The sequence below is a fragment of the Tupaia chinensis genome, unplaced genomic scaffold (genome assembly GCF_000334495.1).
Source record: "Tupaia chinensis unplaced genomic scaffold, TupChi_1.0 Scaffold143796_1, whole genome shotgun sequence".
Lineage (NCBI taxonomy): Eukaryota > Metazoa > Chordata > Mammalia > Scandentia > Tupaiidae > Tupaia > Tupaia belangeri.
In genome coordinates, this window is record NW_006203646.1 from 2,115,569 (window position 1) to 2,125,801 (window position 10,233).

A 10,233-nucleotide genomic window follows, 5' to 3' on the forward strand; every position below is an offset into this window, starting at 1 on the left:
TTGTCCTTCTCTGGTCAAATTAAAATAAATAAGTAAATAAATAAAATTAAATTAAATAATTCTTTTTAAAAAAGAAAATGAGTGGAGTCTCTTCCCTATTGTATTTTATAGCAAGTCTTTGCTGATGTACAATAAGCCACTGATTTTTGTTTTTTGGAGAGATTTTCACTATAGGGCGCGTGCACTTGCCAGACAGACAGAGAGAGACATAGAGACAGAAAGCGAGAAATCACCTCCCAGGGGGGATGGTCACTCCGCAATCCCTTCTCCTCCATTCTCCTCTCGGGATTTTGGGCACACATGCACACGCGCCCGGTGTGAGTTCTAAGCCACCGGGTCCGGGACGCGAACCGCGGTCGACTATGTGGGAATCCAGCGACATAGCCATTACGCTAACTGCTGGTTCCCAATAAGCCACTGATTTTTACACATATGGTTACACTACCTATACGAACATTCGAGTTCTCCCCTCAGCAGGTGATAAGCTTGTTTTAATAATACCATCAAAATTATTTTTTCCTCCTTTTTCAATATTGTTCTCAAACCTAGGCACATTCATGTGACCATTGTGGTAGAGTCAAACATTCTTTGAGAGCAGAAGTGATTTTTAGAAGCAATTAACCGTCCTTAAGAAGATACCATGAGCTGATCTTGGTCTTCCCACCCCAGGTTCCGCCCATGGCCCCTCATAATGTGGCTCCACATGGTTTTCCCCTCAGCCCTGCCCTCCAGAATCCACTTCCTACTGGGTTTGGTTCCTGGGAAGCACAGGAGGAAGAACAGGACAGGACAAGTGAATACATTTCTCCTTTTTCCTCTCTCTTTAAAAAATTTTTGCCAGAGGAGGTGTGTGCTCACTGGAAAGAAACAGAAAGAAAAGTGAGAAAGTACCCTTCCCCTCCTTGAGGCATGGTCATACCACAATCCCTTCTCCTCCATTTCTCTCTCCTTTTGGGATTCTAGGCACAGGTACACATGTTTTGAGTGTGTTTCTCAAGCTGTTCGTTCCAGGACTTCAGCTACTCAGTCAGCCATGTGGGATCTGGTCGCCTTAACCACCACACCAAAGGCTGGCCCTCCCCTTCTTTTCCGTTTCTTTTTCTCTCCATCAAAGTTCATCTCGTCCATGACTCTTACTCTACCAAATAGATCCAGTAGCATAATCACATGTATAAAAATCAATGAGTTGCTTATACCAGCATGGACTTGCTATAAAATACAAAAGGAAAGACACTCTACTTAGAATAGCGACCATGTATATAATACCCAGGAATAACTCTAGATAAGAAATATGTGGGACCTATATGAAGAAGATGACAACATTTTACTGAGAGGCATTAAAGAAGACTTGAATAAATGAAAAGACAAATTAATGCTTCTGGAAATATTATAACAATTGTTAGTGCTCCACAATTTAATCTATTAATTTCAATTACCCCATTTTATATAAATTATTATATTATAAAAATCAATTTAATGCAATTCTATTGGAAATATCAATGGGACTTGGAAAGAACTAAACAAAAAGATTCCAAAGTGTTTCTGGAAGGATCAATGCTTAAGAATAGTCAAATATATTGAAAGAAAGGAGAGTTAGGTGGAGGAAATTTTCCTACCAAATTAAAAGGCCTGATAATGTGACTTAAGTCAGAGTGAGACTGGTGGAGAGTTAGGCTAGCAGGTTATTGGAAGATAATATATCATCTAATCCAGCTATGTATGAAAATTAATACACTGATTCACATTGTTCACATGGTCTTTATCAATATATTAATAGAACGTTTGGAAAAAGGAAACTTAGAATCCTACTTACCCTTGTGTAAAATATATATCCAGATAACTCTCTTGTCAGAAATTTCAAAGGCCCTGTGATTTAAACATCTCATTTTGCAAGTTATAAAACTGAGGTCTAGGGCCAGCAGGTGGCACCGTGGTTAAGGGCACTGAACTCCAACATGGCCAACTGTGGTTCGAGTCCCGGACCTGGTGGCTTGCTTTCTCAATACCCTCCCCCCCACACACACACACTACACACACACATGCACACACACTTTTCCCCTCTTTGATCAAAATTAAAAATAAATTAAATAAATAAATAAAGTTAAATAAAACAATTCTAAAAAAAAAAAACACCCAAAAACCCACAAACCTAAGCTCCAGAAAGAGGATAGGGCTTGCCATAAGACACACAACAAATTCGTAGCAGGGCCAAGAGCTCTTCCATTCTCATTTGGAGTCCCTTACACTAAAGTGTCTCCCTTCCAGTTCATTATTTCCTACCTCAGTTCTCTTCCCCATGAAGGATCACAGAAGCAAGGTACAGTTGTGTAGGTTCATGGTAGAGGTTCATGTGTAGGTTATAAACTGCACAGCTTCAGGAGGCTTCATTTACATCAAAGAGTACAACCTGCATGGGCATACTTGGGGCCCTGCTCAGGAAGATGGAGTTGTAATTTATTCATAAGGATGACAGTTAAATAAGCAAAGTCCTGAGATAGTGGCTGGTGTCTTACAAATGACCAATAATAGGTATAGATGTTAACAATCACCTTGTTGGAATTTATACGCATATTTGTGATGAGCTAATAGCTTCTAATGTCTGTATTCTCAGTCTAACCCCAGGTTGCAAGCTTAAATCAGAGATTTAAATTGCTGAGCATTACTGAGAATCAGTTTCAGTTGTTGAACTCAAACTTTCTGGAAATCAGTTCCTGCCATCCAGCAGCCTTTCAAATCCATGGGGCAAGGTATCTCTAGCCTCATGCCTTACAGCTATTTCATGAGTCTCTGTCTTGGATTTTCTCTCTCTTTTTCTCCCTGATCTCTGTTTTCACAAGAAACCAGTGAACTTCTAGGGTAGTACTGGTGGTGGAAGAAGCCGTTATTCCGTGGTTCTCACTGCCATTCCAGAAGCAACCCAACACATTTGGCAGGACCAAGATGCTAACATAGTTGATTGCTTTAAGTGAAATTGTCAGCAAAGTCAGCAGAAATCTCACAGAGCAGCACTGCCCAGGCTCTTCTGCCCATGGTTTGTATACCTGGCCATGCCTGGTGAGGAGGCAGTGAGTGAGGAAGAAGAGAGTGGCAGGGTGTTGTCTTAGTTTTATGGCATTCAACTCAAGAGCTGGGCCAGCCTCTGAGCTCTCCAGCACACCAGCCCCTGGCAGGAACATTTCCATACAGGCAGCAGTGCTCCTCATCCTCACCCTGCAACTGGGCCTTCTGTAAGTAGATGAGGAGATGGCCAAACTCCTCAATGTCCCCTTAGAGCAGAGAATAATATCCCAGCAGGAAGAAATTTTCAATATCTTGAGACTCAGGTTCTTTAGTAGTCTGGAAGCAAAATTGACTCAAGTGTTCAACAAAAGAAGAGGTTAGTCTCTTTTAAGATCATAGAACTCTGGGGTGTGGGGTTGGGGACAGGGGAGGTGGTTAGTGGCTGGCACTTGACTTTGAAGAGAGGCAGGCAGGGATTCCAGAAATCTTGGAAGGTCATTGGAGTAGACAGTCTCAGAGGCAGGGAAATCCAAACATTCACTTTGCTTAAATGTCTACCTGCTTTATATCTATGGGTGGGACTGGTCCTAGACATACCTGGATCAGCTAAATGGGAGGCAAACGAAAGTAGGGAATAGCTCTTAGAGCTTAAAAAGCTGCATTTCCATTCCAGCTCTGTCACCTCCTCCTGCTACTTGTTTGTCAAGTCTTGACTTTCTCCTCTGTTGCACGGAGACAATAAAGTCATTGACAATTGACCTCAAAGGGTTACTGGGGAGAAAAAAAATAAGAGAACATACTTGTGGTCAATTTTTCAATTATCTCATGTTATATAAATAATTATTTCAGACTGTTATAGGAAAATATTATGAGAAGGGAGTTCCAATATGCCAAGAAAGGGGGCATTGGACATATCAATTACTATTACCAGGGATCGCAGCTAGATCCCCTGGTGCCAAGAGAGGAGAGGTGATCTAGTTGCATTCTTCCCTCCTGTTGTTCCGCAAAAACACACAGGAACTCGTGACTCGTGCGGTCAACATTCTACTTCCTGCTAAGGGACATGAGCTGATACAAGTAGCATCATCCCTATGCAGATGCTCATATCTTCAAAGTCCACTCAGGTCACACATAACCGGGTAATCGGAGTCCTTACCAGAGGAGAGGTACACAAGATAAATAAAAATCCTCAGATTCTGGGACCAGCAGATGGCATAATGGTTATGTCGCTGGACTCCCACATAGTTGACTGTGGTTCAAGTCCTTGACCCAGTGGTTTAAAACTCACACTGGGCACGTGTGTGTGCATGCTCAAAATCCTGAGAGGAGAATGGAGGAGAAGGCTTTGTGGTGTGGCCATCCCCCCGGGGGTGATTTCTCACTTTCTGTCTCTGTCTCTCCAGTGAGTGCATGTGCTCTAATAACAAAAATCTCTCTAAACACCACCCCAAAACAAAAACAAAAACAAAAACACCTCAGATTCACACAATAACAGATCTCTCCTAAATATTCATGACAAGATCCTGAAATAAAAGAAACACCTAGCCCCATGCCTGGTCCAGTTGTCTTCCTTAGGTAGCTGCCCATTTACACTCTTCCTTCCTCTGTTAAAAATGCCTTGCTTTTCTATTAGACTTTTTTCTTCTTACTTTTCTCGTGTATGTGGCTTCTTTCTGTGTCTCAGGGGTCGCTAACTTTAGTGGCTTAGGTGCAAAGAATCGAGAATTTTACACAATGCAGTTCAGTTCCCTAGCCTGAAAAATGTGCTTACATGGAATTGTTCTACTTGTTCTGATATGCCAGGCATGGGATTAGATGCTCTTGTACATGAACTCATTAAATATGTACGATGATCCTGCACCTTCCTGTCTTTGTGACTTGGAGAAACAAGATGTTTTTTTCTCCCCTGTGTCGGGCAGTACTTTGTGTTCTTGAGAATTTTGTCAAGGGGGTTGTTATATTTGAGATTCCAATGGAGTGCAGCCGATGAATATGTTACCCTGAGATGATCACATCATAAAGCGAGAATGGATTTGACAGAGGACTTAATATGCTCTTCAGCATGCAATTGGTTTCACATCATATTGCATTTCCAAACCCTAAGAAACAAAGGATGCCTGTATTCCTCCCTTTCCTTTCCACCCCGTCAACAGCCATATTGACTGAACAGTGGCTCTTCAAAACGTTTGCTTCCTTCCATGAGGACACACCTCCTGTCTGAATCAGAAGGAACATTTGAGAATTCCAGGAACACATTTAGTCACTTAAAGTTAGTTGGTGCCATGAGTCTCTGGCAACTTGATAAAAGAGCTGGGAATTACAACAGCATACCTGTGGAAGCACACTGCCAGAAAGATGATTTCTTTCAGGCTCTGGTTTGGTTTCAGATTCAAAGCTTTTAAAATGTTAAGCTAGTCTAAATTGGGCTTGAGTTGGAAAGTGTTCTTTCTTCTTCCTTTGCCTATTGATAGCGTGTTTATTTATTTGTTTATGCTTAACAGAAGAAAGTCTCATTTAAAGTTTATATTCTTTCGAATTCTAGAAAATAGTATTAGAAAATTTGGTTCTGCTTAATCTTCAAGTGGCAAGAATGTTACTTATAGGTTCAACAAATATTTATTGAGATCCTTTTATGTGCCAAGTACTGTGCTGGGTATTGGGGATACCAGATTTATGGGTGGATACCTATCCAGCTTTTGCCCATTCATTCACTCAACAGCTATTTCTTCAGCACCTACTGTGGATGTCAGAGATTGTACTACGTGAAGGGGCATGGATTTGAGCAACAAAGAAAAGATAATCGCTTTTCATAGCCCTTAGAGTCTCCTGGGAGCTCTAAAACATGGGCTGTGCCTTTGAGAAGCTCACAGCTTAGTGGATGAGGCCAACACAACTGTACAACTGCAAATCACATATAAAGACTTTAATACATTGTGTAGCAGGCGGCTCTGCAATGCCTAAGCAAGGATGCAACCCATCATAAGGAAGTCTGGGATTGTCAATACTGAATGAAAGCTTTAGAGGCCTGAGACCAAAGTGTGAATTCCAGTTCTGCCTGGAGCTGGATCTTCTTGTTGGCCAAGGTCAGTATTTTTCAAAGTGTGTGGTGGTCTGTATATAGACAGCCTTGAGGTGATGCAGAGGCAGAGGCTGGACAATTTTAATAGTGATAATATATATATATAATACTGATATTATATATAATATACAATAAATAATTTAATAAAATAAATACATAGATAAATATACTTTTTTAAGAAAGATTTTTGCTATAGGACATGCACTCATGAGAGAGAGAGAGAGAGAAAGAGAGAGAGAGAGAAAGATAGAAAGCAAGAAATCACCCCCTGGGGGGTTGGCCATGTCAGAATATTTTCTCCTACATTCTCCTCTTTGGGAATTTGGGCATGCATGCACATGCACCCGGAGTGAGTTTGAAGCCGCCAGGTCCGGGACTTGAACTGCAGTTGGCCATGTGAAAGTTCAGCGACATAACCATTATACCATCTGCTGGTCCCCAGTGCTGACATAGTTTAGATGATACAAAAATATCATCTTTTACTTATGGTGGTTCTATAATGCTTCCTTTAAAAAAGTTCATTCTTTTCATGATAGAAAGGATATGTGAGTAAATGAGAAAGAGAAAAAAAAAAGGACAGACACGCTTGCGGGGTCTTGTTACACTGTACTCCCCTCCTTCAGCCCCCTAGCTATTTGGGATCTTGGGCATGTGCCTAAATACAGGGTGTATTTTCTGTCTGACCTGGGGGTCTGAATCCTGTCAGTCATATGGCCTCTAGCACAATTTGCTACTGACTACTCACCAGCCTGGGCCCTAGAATGCTTCCTTTAAAAATAAATTTATTTATTTAACAAAATTAAAAATTTTTGATTTAAAGGGGACTCTTAAGAACTAGAAGAGTGGTATATGAATGTGGCAAAATTATGAGTGGTACTTGCTTGAGGGAAGTTTGGGAAACGTTGGCCTAGAATGAGTTTCTTTTTTTTTCCCTATAGAGTGTATGCACTCACCAGAGAGAGACAGAGAGCTAGTGAGAGGGAAAGTAAGAACTCATCTTCTCCCCTGGGTGTGGCTATGCCTCAGTCCCTTTTCCATTCTCCTCCTGGGATATTGGGCATGCATGCACACTTGTCCAGAGTGATTTTCAGGCCACCAGGTCTGAGTCCAGTACCTTAACCATCATCACACCAGCAGGTGGCCCAGCATGAGGTATTTTTATTTATTTATTTATTTATTATTTGAGAGGTTTTTGCTACATGGTATGTGTGTTCACCAGACAGACAGAGAGAGACAGAAAGCGAGAAATAACCCCCCAGGGGGATGGCCATGCCACAATCCCTTCTCCTCATTCTCCTCTTGGGATCTTGAGCATGCATGTACATACGTGTCCGGCTTGAGTTTAAGCCACCAGGTCTGGGACTTGAACCACAGTCTTCCCGGACCTCCTGCTGGGAGTCCAGCGACATAGCCATTACGTCAACTGCTGGTCCCAGAATGAGGTTTTTCATGGTACCAGTTCTCCATCTCCTTGTCTGTGAAATGACAGTGGCTGTCTTACCTCCCAGTGGGTGCGAGAACGTGTGTGAAGATTCCTGCATGGCGCCTCTAGTGAGTGTGCATGTCATTATCTAAAATGATCTTGCTCCCCTTTCCATAATTCTCAAATTCTAGACACTTTAAAACAGAATGCTAAAAAAAGTTTGGCCCACATCGGTGTGTTTTTGATATAAATTCGCAGGTTTATAAGAAAATACGACTTGACTGATGTGAAACTCTCTGCCTTTTTATTTATCTCTCTGAGTGTAAATATTTCTATATGTGGTCGCGGGACTATTAATGTGTTTGACTGTGAAGCGCTGGTCCAGATTCTATGAAGTATAGTACATAATATGGTACCTGAACTGCATTATCTTTCTAGATTGTGAAAACTTCTCCATTGCCTACAACATCTGGTGTCAAGGGCTTTAGACAAGGATTTGCAGACTGTTCATTGTTTGTTTTCCCAGCCAGCATATCAACCCCAAGAAGGCAGGGGTCTCATTTTTAATTTCGTGCCATATCCCCAGGTCTGGACCAGAGTTGTCACATAGTAGACACTTAGTGTATGCGGATAGAGTCTCTCTGTGGTGAGGGGGTTTGTGGCAGTTCAGCAAGGGATGACTTTGGCTGGCTGGCTCCTTGTGGTGGTAGGTGGCCATGTGAGGGTCCAACCTGAGTCCTCTGAAACTGGGCTTACCTCAGAGCTTGGCTCCAAGAGTAATGAGGGATGGTGCAGACTGGATGTGGTCATCTAGAGAGCCCCTTTCAAAAGAATCCCATGTGGTCTCTGAAACTCCCAGGCCCTGGTGCAGATTCAATGCCTGTGGAGCATGTCTACAAGTCTCCAGTCTGCTTTCTAACCCAGCCCACCAATGTAGCACCCAAACCTCTGGATTGATATTTTCCAAAGCCTTTGGATGACAGCTGTCCCCTGGCTGCCCAACTGATAACCTTCCTCAGACAGCACAGGCCTCTTCGTTTGTGGTGGTGCAACAAGAGCATCTCACCTATAGCAGAGACCCGGTAAACAGTTACTGAATGACTGAATTCACAAACAAATGAAAGAAAGGATGAATCCCATCTGTCTTGGCATTTGACCTTCTCCCTCCATCCTGGCTTAGTGCAACACCTTCCTCCTTATTTCTGAGGGGCTGGCATGCGTGTCTTGCTCCCCATGTTATTTTGTAAGGTACTCAACAATCTTCGCGTTCATTATGTCATCAATTAATCAAGTTACATAATACCTCTAATAGTTCAGTGACTAATACAAACCAAGCATCTTCAAAGGACAGCTGTCGTTTTCTTTTGCCACAGGAGCCTGTTTCGAATTTCAGCATGTCTAAATCAAGCTTTTGACAAGGGCAAGTTATTCCTCTTCTACAGTCATGGCTAAAACTGAAAGCATTTCTCCCCTACCCAAATGGGGGCTTAGACTCCCTATGAGGCTGAGCAGTCCAGGGTGTGTACCCAAGCCGGGCTTCCCTTTTGCCCTGGCCTCACAAGGAGTCAGGTCTGGCTGAGAGCCGAAGAACTGAGGGAGCAAGATTGTAGGAGGGTGTTATGGAAATTCTTAGCAATGAGAATCACTGATGCTTTGCCTGAGGGTTAAAAGCATAGTCAATTTACTTGGTACTTTTCTGTTTCCAAATTATCCAGCTCCTGCAGGAGCCTTAACCCGAGAACATTAGCCTTCTCCTCCTGATTGTGTAAACCCCCTTCTTACCTGCTTTCCTCTCCCACCTCAACAAGGCTGCTGATGTGGAACCGTATTTCATGCTGAGATGTCAGCACCCGAGGGGCTGGGTCTTAACATAATTTGAGGAGGCAGAAGTTGAGTTGGGGAAGTGTAGCATGAGTGATTTTGTAGCCCCGTTTGTACTTAACACCGTGCAGTTTTATTTAGTATTTACTGTTTTCATCAGAAAAGTCATCTTGGAGTTTATTGATTAAATGAGCCTGGGTAAGCAAAAATGCAGTGTGAACTGTAATGCAGTGTATAGCCCCGAGGGGTTATGGAAATTAGCGTTGTGGGGTTAACATTTGTAGCAGGGAGCCAGCCCATTTGAGAGGACATTTGCCTTTGTTTAATTGTTCTTCAGAAGAAAGCTCTAGAAGGCCATCTGAGCACTTTTTCCTGTTTAGAAGATGGTGAGTGTAAGGGTGTTCTGGATTCACTGAGGGGACATACATAGAAGGGCAGGTAAAGAGAGAGTGGTTGCATGAACCAAGGAGAATGAGTCCAAAGGGATCTTTTAAACCTAGGAATTATTGAAGGTACTATAACAGAAAGTATTTTCCAGGATGGCCACATCAACTTAGCTCCCATCTCACAGGCTGTGACATTGACATGCCTCCAGTGAAAAAGTGAGGGTGTCTGTTTTCTCTCCTTGAAATGGTGCAGATCTTTGTAACTGCCTTGAAAGAATGTGGTGGAAGTGATGCCGTGGGCTTTCCAGGTCGATTCTTAGAAGGCAATACAGCTTCTGTCTGGCTCTCAGAACCCAGCTGTCATGTTGTGAGACAGCCCAGGCACATGTATGGGTGTTTTAGTCAACGGCTCCAGCTAGGCCCTCAGCCAATAGCCAGCATTAAGCACCAGACATATGAATAAATGAGTGTGGACTTCAGCTGAGGCCCCCCCCAACATCTTGCATTGTGGAGACAAGCCCTTT

General features: G+C 42.6%; 1 protein-coding gene across 1 annotated transcript in view; it reads right to left on the minus strand.

Moving 5' to 3' along the window:
* The window catches only part of ADRA1B (adrenoceptor alpha 1B), a gene marked incomplete at its 3' end in the record, with an annotated part of 110,111 nt that overhangs the window by 72,599 nt on the left and 27,279 nt on the right, over positions 1-10,233 (minus strand). Inside the window, exon 2 of the mRNA XM_027766954.1 lies at positions 3,598-3,771. The remainder of the gene's footprint in view (positions 1-3,597; positions 3,772-10,233) is intronic.